The sequence below is a fragment of the Poecilia latipinna genome, unplaced genomic scaffold, assembly GCF_001443285.1.
Source record: "Poecilia latipinna isolate Pla-1442-1.1 unplaced genomic scaffold, P_latipinna-1.0 Scaffold324, whole genome shotgun sequence".
Classification (NCBI taxonomy): Eukaryota; Metazoa; Chordata; class Actinopteri; order Cyprinodontiformes; family Poeciliidae; genus Poecilia; species Poecilia latipinna.
The window spans coordinates 143,608-160,220 of NW_015112940.1; the positions used below are offsets into that span (position 1 = coordinate 143,608).

Here is a 16,613-nt window from a genome sequence, read left to right on the forward strand (position 1 = left end):
GGGATAATCAAGGTATTGTTGCCAAGACTGAACAGGTGGTCAGGAGTTGGATGCAAAGACAACATAGACAGACTGCAGATAACCAGATGGGAAATGCTGTGTTAATTTTAAACAGCTTTGTAGTGAAAGGATTCATATTTTACAGTTGTGTGCTCGGCTAGACAAACCAGAACAGAATATATGGGGTGTATTAATTCGTTGATGTAACACACATCTTCATTCCATTATCTGCCTTTCTGTCTTTCTTTTTTTTAGTGTTGCTTGCATTAGATCTTTTGACACAGATTTACCGGTAGTGAATTTACCGGTAGATTCAGATAATCTGCAGAGCAAAGGCACATGCAGCGCTGCCTTTGCTGGTGGCAATAAACTGTGCTTGTTGGCAAAGATTAACAATGACGTTTTGCACTTCAAAGTCTCAATCCCTCCATGCAGAGAACTCGCCCGGGCATTTTTCTATCCCACCGTTCTTTCATTCTGAATCTTTGCCTCCTCGGTGTTTTGTAGTGCCCCATACGCAGCACAATATTCACTGATACCTCATAATAGAAATGAAATCTTATTATAGATGAGAGAAAAAAAAAAGCAGTTTTTGAAACAACAGCAGTGGTCAACAAAGAGGGCATGAGGTGTGAAGCAAAAAAAAATGCGGAGCATGAAGTGCTGAGACTGACAGTGCTGTGTGCTTAGGTCTGTTTCTGTGAGAGAGGGAGGAGATGCAGTGTGGAGAATTCATGTGCTGGAAGGAGATTTAAAGTGGAGAGCGAGAGCAGAGAGACAGAGAAGGGACTGGGGCGAGAGTGAGAGCTGAAGACTGAGAGAGAAACAGGCAAGGGGGAAAGAGGAGTAAGGGAGCATCGGAGTCGAGTCTGCTTCCAACCACCGCCTGTCGGATCTCCCTGAGTTGACGGGCTGCTGCTGCTGACTGGAGACTGGATCCTTTTGCAGCACACACACCAGAGTTTCCCCGTGGCTATGCGTTCAGCTGGCGTTAACCTCTGCTGGCTCCGGCGCTGGCACATGAGTGAAGGTTTGACCAGCTTCGCTCTGGACCTGACTCAATACCCATGAACCCCTGCCAACTCTGGCGTACCCTCTCCTGTCATTAAGGTAAGGGAATAAAGACTTTTTCTGACTCTAACTGATGTTCAAGCAGCATTTAACCTATTCAGTCATTCATTTACATATTAATTGAGGAAACTGCTCTAAAACTAGTGAGAAGTTTTCTATGTATGCATTATTTGTCAACAAGAAACAAGGCAGTAGTTAGGTCAAGCTGTCACTGTTTTCAATCTTTTCTAATGAATATTAATCACTGACCTCAGAGTTACTCTACATATCGCTGGTTCTTGTGCTTTCACATTTAATGCAAATGATATTATTAGCTCCACACCATGTCTGTCTCCTGCAGGACTTCAATAAATTGTGATGTTTAGATGAGATGTAATGAATGTGTTGGCCCTAGTATCTATTGCACACGCACTCAATATAGGTCAACTGAGCCAGATCTCAATTCTGTTTGTTGTGCAGGAGAAACTGATTGAGTTAAAGCCTTGTCCTTTGGAGTCTTATAGCTCTGAGAGACATGCTTTAAAAATGTATGGATAAACAAGTTAATGCGCATGCTGAGTCCCTTTTTGTCACTCTAGTTTGTTAGATTTTGCAGTGAGCATGTTCACAACTGGAATCTCTACAGCACAAACAGACGCCCCACAACCTCCTACAGCAGCTGCCTAAATATACATGTCTCTGTAACGTGAGCTTTAACTACCAGAAACTAACTCTGTTGGTGCTTCTTTGTTTTATGTTTATGCTCAGTTTGTATCTTTTTAAATGGATCTCTTTCTACGTCAGCCTTAACAAGTTAAAGACTTTGAAAAAAGAACACACTCGGTCTAAATTCTAGGATTTTAGTTCTTTTTTTTTCTTTTTTTTATTCAAACACATAAAGTCATGGTGTAATAATCTAGTTTTGAATGACCGATGTTTGATCTACAGAGCCTGATGATGATTTTTACATGAAGTCTAGAATTGATGGAGTACATCGAGTACTTTTGTAAGCATTCTTGTTCAGAATGACATGGTCACATTTTATAAATGCAACATTAAAGACTTGCTGTATAAAAAGACTGCCTGCGCTCAAAATATTCTACAGTTTTGAGGCAACTTTCTCAAAGCACTGCGCAACACAACTGCAAAGACGTCAGTGAATCAAAAGTAATAACCTTCAAGCTTTTTTGCACTCATATTTAATAAGAGTTAGATGAAATCTGTATTACACGGAGTGCTGTTGTGCTTTAAACTCTTTAACTTTAAGGATGAGCAATTCAACTACTTGTGTTGGGGGTATCAAAGAAACGGCATGTATGGTTGCAGCAGATGCACTTTGTATTTTGACTGAGATGTGATCATTTTAAGAGGATGAGCAGCACACGTCAAGTGAAGTTTGGCAGAGCAGACGTCCAAAATATTCTGCATTACGTTGCCAGCTTTAATAATAATTAGACAGGCCGTGTCTAAAATCCAACATTAGGACACCAAGCCTGGCTGTTGCCTGCTGTCATTATTGCTGCGGGGAAATCTGTAATACCCATCGCTCCACGGCAAATTTATTTTAGAGTCACGTGATGGTCAGGACCAGAGTGGGAGCACAGCTGAGAAACTGCATGTCAAAGCAAGAGACAAAGATGCCTTTGTAACATCCAGATTTTTTTTTTTAAATTATTATTTTAACAAAAAATTGAGAGAAAGCAGGAAGATGTCACAATACCAAAAGTTAATGTTCCTGCAGTGGTTTTGAATTTGCTATATTTTTACCCAATGGTCCTCTGGACATGTATGGAGGAAAATGTTCATTAGGAGTTAAAATAACTGGACAGAAAAATAGCTTTGCACAAGAAGATTCCTCCCTCGGTGAAAAGAAAAAGAATTTGATTAATTGGAAGCATTTCTGTTCAAGTGAACTCCCACAGTCACTCTGTAGAAACTAAGGAAGCCCTGCATCTGTCTTATTATGGTAAGGCAGGACACTGAATTATGAAAAAAGGATAGTATTCTGCATAAAATGTACATTTAGTTTTAAAAAAGAATAAACTTAGCTGGTGTTTGTTCAGTTTTTTTCACCCTACTGTCTTAAAAGAAAAAAGCAGTGTATTAGTGAAGCAGATAACATGATTATAACCAATTAAGGAGTTAGACTTATTTTGCAGCAGTATATTTGTTTTATTTATCAAAGCAGTTACAGAAGATAGCATTATACAATGCCTGTTATTGTGAAATATTACATTGTACACCGGGAACTATTCACAGATTTTCACCTGAAAAACAGAGATGTATAATTTCTTAAATAAATAATTTCTTACAAAAAAAAAAAAAAACATCTACCAAAAAAAAGGAAGAAGAAATGCAGCAATGGACAACTGGAAGCATCCTTTTCATCTGGCGAATTGTGATTTTGCTTTTCTAACTTTTTTTTTTTTTGGGCAGCCGGCTGCATGGCAGGGCTCGCTGAAAGTGTCCCAGTGCATGCCTCTGTCTCTTTTATAAAGTAGGCACAGGCATTTTACTTTATATAAATAACCCATGACATAACCCATAAAGACCCCCTCTAACGCCACAGAGCCAGTGCCTTGCCCAGCATGTTGAAAGGTCTGAACCCACAATTAATCAGGTTTATGGAGCAGCTGAAGGAGAAGTCCCTTTTGAATTGGAAAGGTGATGTTTTATTGGACACAGTCCACTGGCTGAGCCTGTTTTTGCTGCCTGGTAGGTGCATCACATCTGTGCTGTTATCTCTTCAGATAATGCTCCTTTATTTTTATTTTTATTTTAATCCTTTTTACTTTCATTCTGGAAAAGGCTTGTAGTCTTATTTTCGTTGAAAAAAATTAAAGCGTTGTAGGAACGAATAAAGCTCTGATTTATTTAGTAGTAGACTATGGAGAAACATGATTGTACGCAGATTTCAGTGGAAGAGGTCACTGACTTAGCGTGGGAGTGTATAATGAATGTAGGTTTATCATTGTTCCCTTCTGGGCACTTACTCATGCATCTACCTGTTAAATACATACTCAACTTTACACAGAGCAGCAGCAGTCAGCCTACATTTAAACCAGCTGTACCTCGCACTTTCACTGATTCATTCATATTAACTGGCACAATACGTACCATCCAAGCGTCACCTTTTATTGAGGAAAATAACAGAATGGTTTTAAGGTTGAGAGGAGAGGTCTAAAATTAGAATCAACACCACAGTTACATAGTAAAACCCTCCAAACCCGTGGTCATCTTTTTTATCCCAGTAGCTGCATTGCATGTATTGTTTTCTATTCCCAATAGTCAAAGATTTGCTTTGCACTACTTCACAAAAAATAGCAACAAGGGCTATAAAGTAATCCTAAACAAAGACATTTTAATAATCTCAGAAACATTGTTAGGAATGAAGTATTCAAGGTGACATGTTACCAGAGTAAATACCAGACAGGTGTGATTAAAGGTTTTGTATTTGGATATTTGATCCCTTTATTTACTAAGTTTCTCTTACAGCAGCCATTGGGTGTTTAAATTATCTTTTTACACAAAGCATGTAGAGGAGATCATCAGAAGACTCACATCGTTTGTGAAAATAATAGCGATCCCTCTCAAAATAGGTTAATTAAACTATGAAGGCGCATAGAGTTAAAGCTGTATAGATTTTCAATAAAGTAGAATTTTATTGAAAAATTAGTTTATTTCAGTTACTAAGCGAAGCACATTATTTAGTTTAATTACAGACTGGTGTTTTCAAGTCGTAATTATGATAATTTTTCCACTTACAGCTGATGAAAATACAACATTTAAGATTAGAACATTACATCAGACCAATGAAAGCATTTTATTGCAGAAATATAAGACTAACGGAAATGCAGTTCAATACCTGCTTTATGCTTGTTATTTTCAAAAAGTACTTTCAGCTTGACAAATTAACCTCACAAGAACATACATTATAATGACACTATACAATGAGCTATTGCAACTATTATAGACAAGATGGTAACAGAAGGGCACCGCCATCTAAGAGGCTTTATGAAACTTGTTTGAGATAATTTGAACTTTGTGACTTGGTGTTCCATCCTTCTGGAAGGAGATATCAGAAAATGGGAACATGGTGGTCAATTAACTAATGGACACGGTCTGCAATGATTCTGTTTTTAGGCTGTGGCATTTAAACAACACTTGGTGGGGCCAAAAGGGTTCCAAAAAAATATTCTTCAAACTATTTTACCTTCACCTGCAGCCTGAACTGTCGACGAAAGACAGACTGACTGTGCTTCTTTAGGCCAAACTCTGACCCTATCATCTCGCTGCTGCGTGATTCAATCTATTACACGGTGAACTTTTGGTTAGTTTCCCGTTCTTACTGAGAGAAAATGCAGGTGGAGTTAAACAGTTTTTCTCTGTAATTGTACTGAAAACAGAGTTTGATTGTGGGATACCAGGTATCTCAGTGTCATAGAAAGGGCATCTTGTACAGAGGCTACAGATCTCGGTGCAGAGGTCCCTGCTTCCTGTTGAGCTACCAATGAACACAGGTGACAAGTGCCCAAAAATATTTGAAAATACAGTTTGGTTCACCATATGTATTACATGTCGAGCATAAAACTAAATGTAACAACTTTTTGTAATTCTTAAAACACACATCAAATGCAGATAGCTTTTTGTTTGCTCATCTTGCTCCAGTCTGCCCAGTTTGCAAAACGGTCAAATTTGCAAACCATATAAATAATATTTGTAATGAAACTCGCTCAATTTAAGATAATCTACTGAAAAAAAAAATAAAATAGTGAAAAAGTTCTTTTAAAATCAAACACTGGAAAACATAATGATTGATGAATCATTTTTCACCTCTTCCTATGAAGGTTTGTGTTGAAAAGCCTTCCCACTTGGATGCCATCTTGCAGTCTTTGGTTGTGGCTCTATAATAGGGAACAGTACTTCTGCTCTGAGGACCCTCAGAAAGCAAAACTGCTGTTTAACAAAGGAGCCTTGCATTTTAAAACCACTCATCCTCCACGGGGAGAAGAAATTGTACAGTCCATTCACAAACCTGATTGTACCAAATCATTATGATTTCATTTCGTTCTACCATGATCTCTTCTTCCCACACTGTGTGGTTGAATATGAGGCCAAGCACACAAAGCTGCCATTGAAAAATCATCAGTGTTTTTCCCCTTAACATTGATGATGCTGTAATTTATCATCTTCTGCTGAGACCTCAGGGTTTGGCAAGAGATGTTTGTGCTTTTGTCCTCCTGTCAGTATACTGGTTATATTCTGTTCACTACTGGGTATGTAGGGAGTGTGCTGCAGTTTTCTGCAAACATATAACTGTGTAAATGTATCTTGCAGAAGCAGCGTCAGTCAGAATCTAATCTTTTTTTTTTTTTCGACATTTTTTTTTCCACCCTATAGGTTATGGAAATTTCTTATAGCCCCATATATGTTTTTATTTTTTATTTTTTCATTCACATTTGCTGCTGTAGAAGTCCAATAAATTCATTACTATGTATGCATTTCTAAATTTGCTTACATATTTCCTTTTTTTTTCTTTTTCTTTTCTTACAAGTCGGAAACATGTTGGGATCAGTTAAATATCTTGCCAAACATCCAACGCTCATTTAGTAAAATGCATCAACTATTAATGTTTAATTTATAAATAATATTCAGACTGGAGTCTGGAGGAGACGGCAGGACTCAACATCAGCAGCATTTTAATAATGGGTGATGCATTCTCCATCAATGTGCGGTTTATCCGAACTGGATCCAGTTTTTAATCAGTGAACTGCTGTGTGCGAAGCTTTCACCACATCATTTGTCCCGGCTGTGTAACATTCATTAACCCTGTCACGACTTCATCATGAGGGAAAATCCTGTTTGCTTCCACACAGGGTGCTAGAACAACACAGTGACTTTGCTCTTTAGTTAACATTACACAAGCAAAATGAAAGCATTGCTCACTGAACAGCGAGTGCCGCGCCGCTGCAGCTCGGTGGGATCCAGCGCTTTTCCTTTTCTCAAGTAATTGAAAATACCATGTTGTTAAAAGAAGTGCTTCGCTGCGGGATGCATCTTGTAAAAAATAATTAAAGAAGATGCACATTATCTGTGTTGGCTGGAAGAGCCCCAGCAGCGTACGGCCAGGAGGGGAGCTTTTGTACTTTGGACAGCTTGTTGTACCAAAACAGTCTGAAATTAAAGCTGTAATGTTTGCTGTGATAGAAACTTAACTGCAAATTCCTGCTCAGTAATTGTACAGTTAAATAACAGCAACATAATATGCATGTTTTCACTACGTTATCAGAAATCTGACACTACTGCTTACAACCAAGTGAACATTCATTCAATAACAAACATTGGTATATAACATCTCATTCAGAGATCTCATGATGTTAAAATGTCTCAATGTGGGAAGAGCAGTCGAGGCGCTTTTACCACATGCTTACAGCATGTGTAGTGTAATAAGCAAAAGATTTTATTAGGAGACACAAATACGGTGAAGTGTGCTCCCTTGAACACCTCACTAGACATAAGTGGTCATCAGCTGGGGGCCACTTGTCATTAATGCTTTGCTCCTTTAACCCCCACTACATCTCCTTGTGGAGGAGAGTCTGGAATCTCCTCCACCCCTTGCTTATTTGGCTCACAACTCCTATTCTTCCTCTTCAGCTACAGCCAAAAGCTCTGTGCCTCCTCCTCCAGGTCTCTAATGGCTTTCTGACACCCTTTCTTAGCAGCACTCCCAACTAAAATAAGAAGACTTTGCAAGGAATTAATACTATGTAACTGAACCAAATATATGTCTGTAATACATATATAATACACACACACACACACATACGCACACACACTTATTTACGCATTAGAGTCTAAGAAATCGTATCCATATGATGTCAAATTGCACCAGTAGAAAGGACATGCAGTATTTCTGGTTTACAACTTCTGAGTATTCCTTGTTATGAATAGACAGATAAAATATCAAAATGAGGCTGTAAACAAAAATCCTTTAAATATTCAGATCAAATGATGAAAGTCTGAGAGTAAAGGCAGGGTAAGGAAAGAAATGATGAAACTGTGGCAACAACACTCGAAGGATGCAAACAATTTGAAGGCAACTATTGATAAACAGTGACAATGTTGCCATAGAAAAACATGCACTAATGATTGTTGATGGTGTACACAAGAGAGATGCCTTATTATATATCTTGTGTAAAGTATGAAACAGCATGAAGAGTTTTGGCAGAGATTTACAAAGATTAGAAGTTGGAGAGTTAATTTCTTCAAAAAAAAAAAAGTAAAAAAAAAATAAATAAAAGGTCCATCAGAAGGCAGGACATTATTGCTTTATTCTTATGTTTGAAATACCTGACTTTATCACAGAATATCAGCTAGTCATAGAAGATCATATGAGAAGAGAAGAGAGCTCCTCTAAGTACAGTAAATGTAATTTTCTTGTCATCCAGTGGCAACGTGTTGGAGTAGCTTTGTTATGTTATTTCTGATATGTTTTCTCTAGACTTTTGTTCATAATGTTTTGGTTGAGTCATTGCATGTTTAGACTGTCTATTCTGGATTTTGATGCTGTGCAGGTGGAAGGACTATCGGTCTGCTGCCTGCATTTTGAGCAGCTAACATGTCATAAAGCAGTAGTGTCTTCAGTCAGAGGACTCCTGGGATTTGTTGCAAGACTGACTGCTACCAGAAATTCTGCCTCCCCATAGCATTGTACATAATTTCCCCTAAATATGTTTAACATAGAAGAAAATGTATACATTCTCTTATTTGTAAAAGTTTTATGTTCTTAAACTATTCAGTTACACATAGATTGGTGGTTCTTTAAAAATGTGGATTTCTTACAGTAGACAATTATTAAAATGTGGCTTTTTTTAAATCAGGGACTCTAAAGTTTTATTTAGCTATACACTGAGACTAAATACGACCTCTTTGGACTGTGAAGTTTCAAAATTCTGCTCAACAAAAAGTAAAAACAGATGTTATTAGCCAACTCAGCCAGAGGTCAAGGGAGGTAAGAAAAAAAGGTGTGTCAAGATGGCAAGATAATGGTTGCAAAGGTTTATTATAAGAAACTTTAAAAAATGAAGAAAAGGAGGTGCTGCTCAAGCGAATAAAGTCAAATGCAAGTCTTTCTTAGAACAGCAGAGCTAGTCTAACTACTGCAAATAAAATAACCAAAAAAAACCCCTAAAAATTTAATTAAGCCAAACCAGACATACATACAGGAGAATCACCACCAAATTTGCACTTATTACAGGATTAAAACAAGAATAATAAAAAAAAAATCTAATGTAGCTTCCTATGCTATTCAGGATTTAGTTTTAGCACAACCAAAGTTTTGACAGTCAGGCCACAAAGCCTCAACAACCCTCACTAAACACAGACTTTAATAAGCAACAAGGGACAAGCTCCAAATTCAGTCCCATGAATATGTTTCCCTCAGAGCCTTTTGAAGGTGCAGGGTCTAATCCTCTGCAGTTATTGATGCCGTGTCCCACAGCTGGTCCAATGGGCTTTCCACAGGAGGGAGCAGGCCAAAGGCTCCAAACAACCAAATGTCAGTGTGTGTGTTACCACGCTCAAATCTGCATGAAGAAAGGCCGCCCCACTTCTTCCAAGGCTAAGTCATTCAATAAATTACAATGTGTAATATTCAGAAATCTCCCTGTTGTGGGACAACAAATGATATTTCTATTCATCTGTAAGATTAAAAGAACTTTTTAAAAATAACAAGCTTTAAGCAGGTATTAAACATGATTGTCAGGCCCCATTTTGGCATATATATATATATATATATAACTTGACATTAACCAGGAAATCATTACTGTTTAAACTTTACCTTTAATAACATAAAGTTACCTAATTTTTAAAGTGCAATCAGTAATACTTTTATAACAAATTTATATCAGTAATGATTTCTTGGTTAATGTCAAGTTGTCATAACAAAGACATTTTGAATCATGTCAACTTTGTATTAAAAGTGTCATAATTTACCAAATGACGCTTTATGACAACAGTCATAAATATTCATGAAGGCTTATTCATGTTCATGACAAGTGTTATGTCATGTTTATGACAGTGTCATGACAGTCTTATTCACCCCCCTTCAAATAAAGTGTTACCAAAATGTTTTTGCTTGAATCACTTGTTCCTCTTATCTCACATTGAAAACTGCCTGTATGATTGCATCTCTATTTAATATTTATGGGGAAACCATTTATGAATGAAAAATGTCTGGAAAGATTAATAGCTAACAATTTCAGTCTGGAGTAGGAGAACTGTTAAGCTTACAGACTTTTTTTTTCCCCCCAGCTGTAGCTGTGCAGCAGTAGCATGTGGACAATTTGAACAAAATCTACAGAAATAAGAGCCTATCCAACATACGTCAGCTCTCACTGCCATTAAGTTGTGATTCGTTGTTGTTCATGACTTATTCAAGGAGTTTTAAAATGCTTGTTAAGCTAGGGCTTGACTTTTACTCCATGTGTTTAAAATCATTTTGAGTTCTTTTTAAAATACAACCTACTGTTGAACTTTATCAGAGACATTGTTCTGGTTATATTCTTTCTAAAAGAGACCCACTAAAGAGCTAAATCTAAATCTGTCCAGCTGGCAGAGGGCCAAGCATCACTTTGTTGCCACAGCTCGCATAAAATGGTTTCCTGCAAGTGCAAAGAAGACCTCTACATTAATTATACTCTCAGCCAGCTTTTCAACTTTCACTTTCTGGCTTAATGCATATTGAATGAAACACTTTTAACAAGGATCTCGTCTCTGTTTTGAAATGTATTAAAGGGCATAGGCATTAATTTGCACATTGACTTAAATATTCACAGTTTTGTCGAATGGAGATGGTTCTGGTTAAGTTTAAGATCAAGGAAACACGGGGCTGAATATGAATCACTTTAATGACTTAGTAGTTTCCATGAACCAGGTTAATGTTTAATCTTAACTTTCTCTTAATCCACATATGTCACTGAATCCAACCTTTTTTTTAAACATCGTTTTGTGTGCAAACCCCATTCAAATCTCCAGCATGTGACACTGTGGAGGTCTGAGGACAGAAGAGGCTCAGTGTTCGTGAACTCTAGTTAATACTGCAGTGTGACAGCAGTGAATATAATTAGACAAACTGGATAAAATGCCCACTGACATGTGGAACTAATATGAGATGAATAATGGTGTAGATCATCAGGTTATGAAAGACTTATCAAAACAAAAATATACCGGTACTCCTTGAATACGGTCAAACAAATATGGTTGAGCGGCGCTATTGAAGGGAAAATGACGGCTGTCATTGAGAAACAGTTCTAAAAGCTAAACAATTTCTTTAAAGAAGCTTCGTTGTGACAGGTTCATGTCACTCTTGTCATTTGGTCTGATCTCACTGAAGTGACACAAACTGCCAGTTTAAAAATAAAAGTGTGACTGCAACAGTATGCTGCGATCCAGACTGAGCAGCTGCCTTCTCCACAACTTTGTTGTAACCAGAGTTGTGTGTATTTATGGCCTTGGTTTCCTAAATGGTAAAGGGACTGGTTCTTTATTTTATTTTATTTATTTATTTTTTTTTTATTATCCAAGTAAATATGAAATGATGTTTAAAAATTGCTTGTAATCCTTGCAGTTTGTGACTGAATCCAAGTCTTAGAAGTGGAAGACATCTTTCTTTCACACCAGGCTAAGAACAGACATTTATTGGTTTAAGTAGTGTATGTATATGGGTCAGTAAGCCAGTATGATTATCGGCTAGTGTGGTCATTCCCTCAGGGGGAATGATTCCTGAATGACGAGAAACCAAATGCCAACCATTCTTCCCATTATCTACTTCATGCCTTTTGTATGAGGGTGTTTCTCCCAGCTTAGATGGTATAAACAACGCTAATGTGATATTCAAGACAGAGAAATCACAAGCAATGTTACAGGGAAGTTCAGTTATAAGGGTAAATTCATCAAATGAATGTCTGAAAAGTGTGGCCTGCATATGTACTTTGCCCTGCCGAGTCAATACTTTGTTGAACCATCTTTTTTTTTCTTCCCTATCAGTTTTGCACAAGCAGAGACTAAAAATGTCCCTCTATAAATTATAGCAAAACTTGAAAACTGAAATAGAGAACCTGCTCTTTACCGCAACGTTGGATAAATTGTCAAAAGGCAATAGACGCATGCATGGAAGGAGTCTTACACTTTTTATTGTTTTAGTCTTGTCTAAGATTTTGATTATAGTTTGTCCTTGGTTTGCCTTTCATTTGTAGTTTAATCAGGATCAAGTACTGAATCCACTTCTTCAAGTTTAAGACAGACTTGCTTCAATTCAACTCAGTTTATTAGCATAGTTCCAATTCGCAACAAATCTCTTCTTAAGGTACTTTTACAAACAAGTCATGTGAATTCCATCACTCATACATTCAACTTGATTCTAGCTGTCAAACAATCTGGTTCACTTCAAATTATTTAAAAATGTTTTTTTAAGGAAACCAAACAGATTGTATCAACTTGCAGCAAAACTAAAATACTTTTTTTTTTGTTGTTTCATCTTTATTAAGTACTCATTAGCAGCATCCAATTTACACAAAGAGAAACCTGTGACTGTTTCCAAAAGTAATTTTTTTAACAGCTTTCTGATAGACCTGATGCTTTGCAAACACGATGGAGGAAAAGATTTTGATCTCTGCAAATCTATGTGGGACTAAAAAAAAGCATGTGTTCATAAGCGGAAATTCACTGTACACATTTTTCTCCTATTATTTATATTTTAAAACTCCACAAATGGATGTTTTGATCCCTCGCACCATAACAATGCTCAACTTAATATTCAACATTTAAAAAAAATGAAACTTTAAAGTGCCTCGTGTATTTTATCCATCTTTGTGCATTTGTATTAACTTTGTGCTTATATAAAAACAACACTTATTTATCCTCCCGACTTTGGCTTTGTAGTTAGCAGAACATGTTTGATCCTTCGGTGTCTCAGCTTCTCATCTCATGACTTTGAGGTTTGAAAGATTACATCGGGTCTGTGATGCACTCCCTCTGAAACCGAGCCTCTTATGTCTGTCTGATGCAGAGCTTGATTCACTGCCACCTTTCCTTTTCTCAACATGTGTAATTACGTCGCCGTGTGCGGTCTGCGGATGGCACAGCAAGAAGCTGTTTAAGGGGTGAAGGAAAGTGGATGCCCAGCTCTTCAAGATGAAATTTCAAATGGGTAACAAAAGCGGGGTGGAGGCTGGAAAGCGAGGCGAGTGCATCAGGTATTCGGATCACTGTTGTTGTTGATAAAACCGTCAGACTGGGATCAGATTTATGTTGTTCTACAACAACAACTCATGCTGTGTTCCCGCCTTGACCACTGCTATGTGTTTACAACTCTGCAGCATGTTCTGCTCAAAAGAGTAAAAAATAATGTCAAGGTGAGGAAATCTCTACTGTCGGTGCTGCTTTCACTAATTGGTGTGCTGACTTGAAAATATGTCCCAAGAGTTTGATGAGAAGGTGAATGAGACAAGGTATTTTCATGAGGAGTGTAATGTTGAACGTTTGAAGTAAGTTAACAACCCACGTCTATTTTGTTTCCTGTGGGTAATTCATTTATTTACAATAGGCTAGAGTGTTTGTCTCAACAATTCTTTCACACTGAAATTATTTTATTTCCTCTCTTGAACATTAAGTTCATATTACAATATCCTAAAAACAATGTGAAAACCAAAAAAGTCTAAAGAAAGTGTTATAAAGATGTACAATGAAGATGAGAACGGTTTAAAACCTCAGCGTCATTTCACGTAGGTTCCAGTTTTGCAGAGTTGTGCATTATAAATAAAATATACTATGATTATTTTTATTAATAAGGGCAAAAATAAGTAAAGACGATCGTTAAGAAATACAGTAAAAGCCAGCTAGACCGAATTAGCCATAGGTTTGTAGAAACAAGTCCTCAAACTCTCTTTCACACAGTTGTTACGCTCTCGGGGGAACAAAATCAGTCTGTGTCGTCCTAGTTTTACAAACATGAAGTAACAGACCGTGTGGTTGGCTATGCCAAATAAACACAATATATATGGGTCGAGGAAGCTGTTTGTACAGTCTTCTGACCTCTGACCCCACTCGTGATTATTTGGGAAGTCTCCTGTTGCTTTAACATCCAATCAGTGCTACTTTGTTTCTTGGAATAGCTGTTTGCTTGAGAAGTCTGAAAGACTTAAATCACCCTGGGCTTATTTTATTTCCGGTGTTGATAATTGAAATTCATGTTAGAAACTACTGGAAACAAAATGAGTCTAAAGAAAGTGTCACAAAGAGACAAAATACAAGTCATATCATGTAAAATTTTAAAGATGATTTGCAACTTTGGTCTTCTTTAGTTACATTTCCAACAAAGTAAAGGACAATGAGATTGGTTTAAAACTTAAGTCTCATGTGAGGTGCTGTATAAAAGGCTGTGTGTAAAGTTAGTGTAATATGTACATCTTCTTTAGCTTATTGCCCTGCAACATCCTCTCTTTATTACCCAACATAGCTGTCCCAGTTTTATTTTTTTTCTAACTTAATTATTTGCCCAGTTCTCTAAACAATGCCTGAAGGTTTCTATCCGCTTAATATTTTTTCCACAACTTGGAATTAAACGTAATAATATATTCTTGTTATTGTTTTTGTCTGAGCAATATGGTTTAGTGCCACTTTAAAGGTTCAACATGTTATATGGAAAATATCTGGGCAATAAAATACAAATTATTTAATACTGCTCTGGTATTCAATTCCCAAGATTATAACTTCACACAGCATTTTTACAGCGTCTTTTACCCGTGCACAAATTTTTAATTAGATTGAAGTCTGATATTTTTAAGCTCATCCTTTGATCATTTGATTATTGCCTTTAAAATATTATTTGTTGTCAATTTAAAAGAGGATTTCCAGTCTTAGTCTAAAATGATTTTTTACTATTCTGCCTGCATTTCAACCATTGCCAATTTCTTGGTCCTGCAACTAAAAATCATCTTCATAGCTTTCATTTTTCATCTAGGCCTACCTTGGACATTGTTTTATGGTCTCTATCCATCCATCCATCCATCCATCCATCCATCCATCCATCCATCCATCCATCCATCCAACCATCCATCCATCCATCCATCCATCCATTCATCCATCCAGTTTTACATCTTTCCTAATCAGTTTTATAGCCAAATTCAAAGAAAATAATTCCCACATTAGGATCATGCCACATTAATGCTTCTCTGGAAGCTTAAAATACCCAAGGTAACTTTCTATTACTGATTTTTTTTTTTTTTTTTACCACTTGTGTTGGACATTAAAGATAGTTCAGCCATAAACTAATCAAACTAAAGTACCTCTCAAGGTCAGAGAATTGTCCAAATGTCCTTTGGTAAATTCCCAGTAGGTTCCCAAATGACTTTCATTCAGGTTTGGCTTCTGTCTCACTAGTTACCCACAAATACAAGACCTGGATGTTTAGATGTTGCAGAAGTAAATTGAAAGATAAACACTTACTTGTATGCACAACCTAAACTGCTTTAGATGGTAATCTGAGAAACAAAAAACAAATGTTTATTGTTCAGTTCAGCCAAACCTACAGAGTTTGTTTAAAGAGGCAGTCTTATGTAAAATTGACTTTTTTGAGCTTTGCATCATGTCATAATATTATTCCCACACATTCTATGTGTGGCTCCTCCACGGAGCTGCAGTTTCCAAGCCAACCTTCAGCCTCACAGAGCACTACTTCCCCCTAACTCCACTCTGCTCCTTCAAACTAGCAGCAGCAATTAGCAAACACCATGGAACTGCGCATATGCTGAGCTCTTTGTACGAGCTTTGTTGAGTGATTAATAGAGGAGCACTGGTTTGACGACTTCCTTAAGGCTAACTGTGATAAAGAGTTTCTTAAAGAGACAGGGTCTCAATTTCAAGATATTGCTACAAAGTCAGCAATAAGCATACTTTCATTCTGTACTGATTTAGATTAACTCACCTCAGCATGTCGACTGCTTAAGGCGGAAACAGGACAAGGGAGTCTGACATTTTCTTGAGAATTCCAAATCCAAATTTGCTGTGTTGTTGCAGTTTCATTGGGGACACACCCACCTGACAAGGTTTAAATGTTTCTTCAGACACTTATTTGAAATGGCTTGTGATGCATCACTGTGAACTTTTTTAGTTCTGAATGTTTCAAAAATATTTGACTATCTTTACCAATACACTCAAGAGAAAATGAAAACTATTTGGCTGATGAGAAAACAAAATATTTTTTTCCCGACTGTCAAAAACTAAAAAAAAAAACACTTTAACATTGTCAACACTTAATTTATAAATATGCAATTTGTTTGGACTCTGAAGGGTATTAAAAGTGAGCATTGTTATGATTTTGTAAATGACTGCAGGACAACAGTCTGAAGGCTGTCAAAGGTAGAAGCAAAAGCTTCATGAGCAGGACTAGCATCTCCTGATTAGATGCAAATGATGAATGGAGCACTGACAAGGTGCAGAGGGGCTTGAAAGCACAGCAAGCAAAAAAAAAAAAAAAAAAAAGAAGGAGGGAAAAAAAAAAAAAA

The 16,613-nt window shown here is 37.0% G+C and overlaps 1 protein-coding gene across 1 annotated transcript in view; it reads left to right on the plus strand.

Moving 5' to 3' along the window:
• Positions 1 to 500: 500 nt before the first annotated feature.
• opn7b (opsin 7, group member b) overlaps positions 501 to 16,613 on the plus strand; it is a 62,813-nt gene continuing 46,700 nt past the window's right edge. The window contains exon 1 of the mRNA XM_015035112.1: positions 501 to 1,110. The gene's annotated coding sequence lies outside the window, so the exon portion shown is untranslated. The remainder of the gene's footprint in view (positions 1,111 to 16,613) is intronic.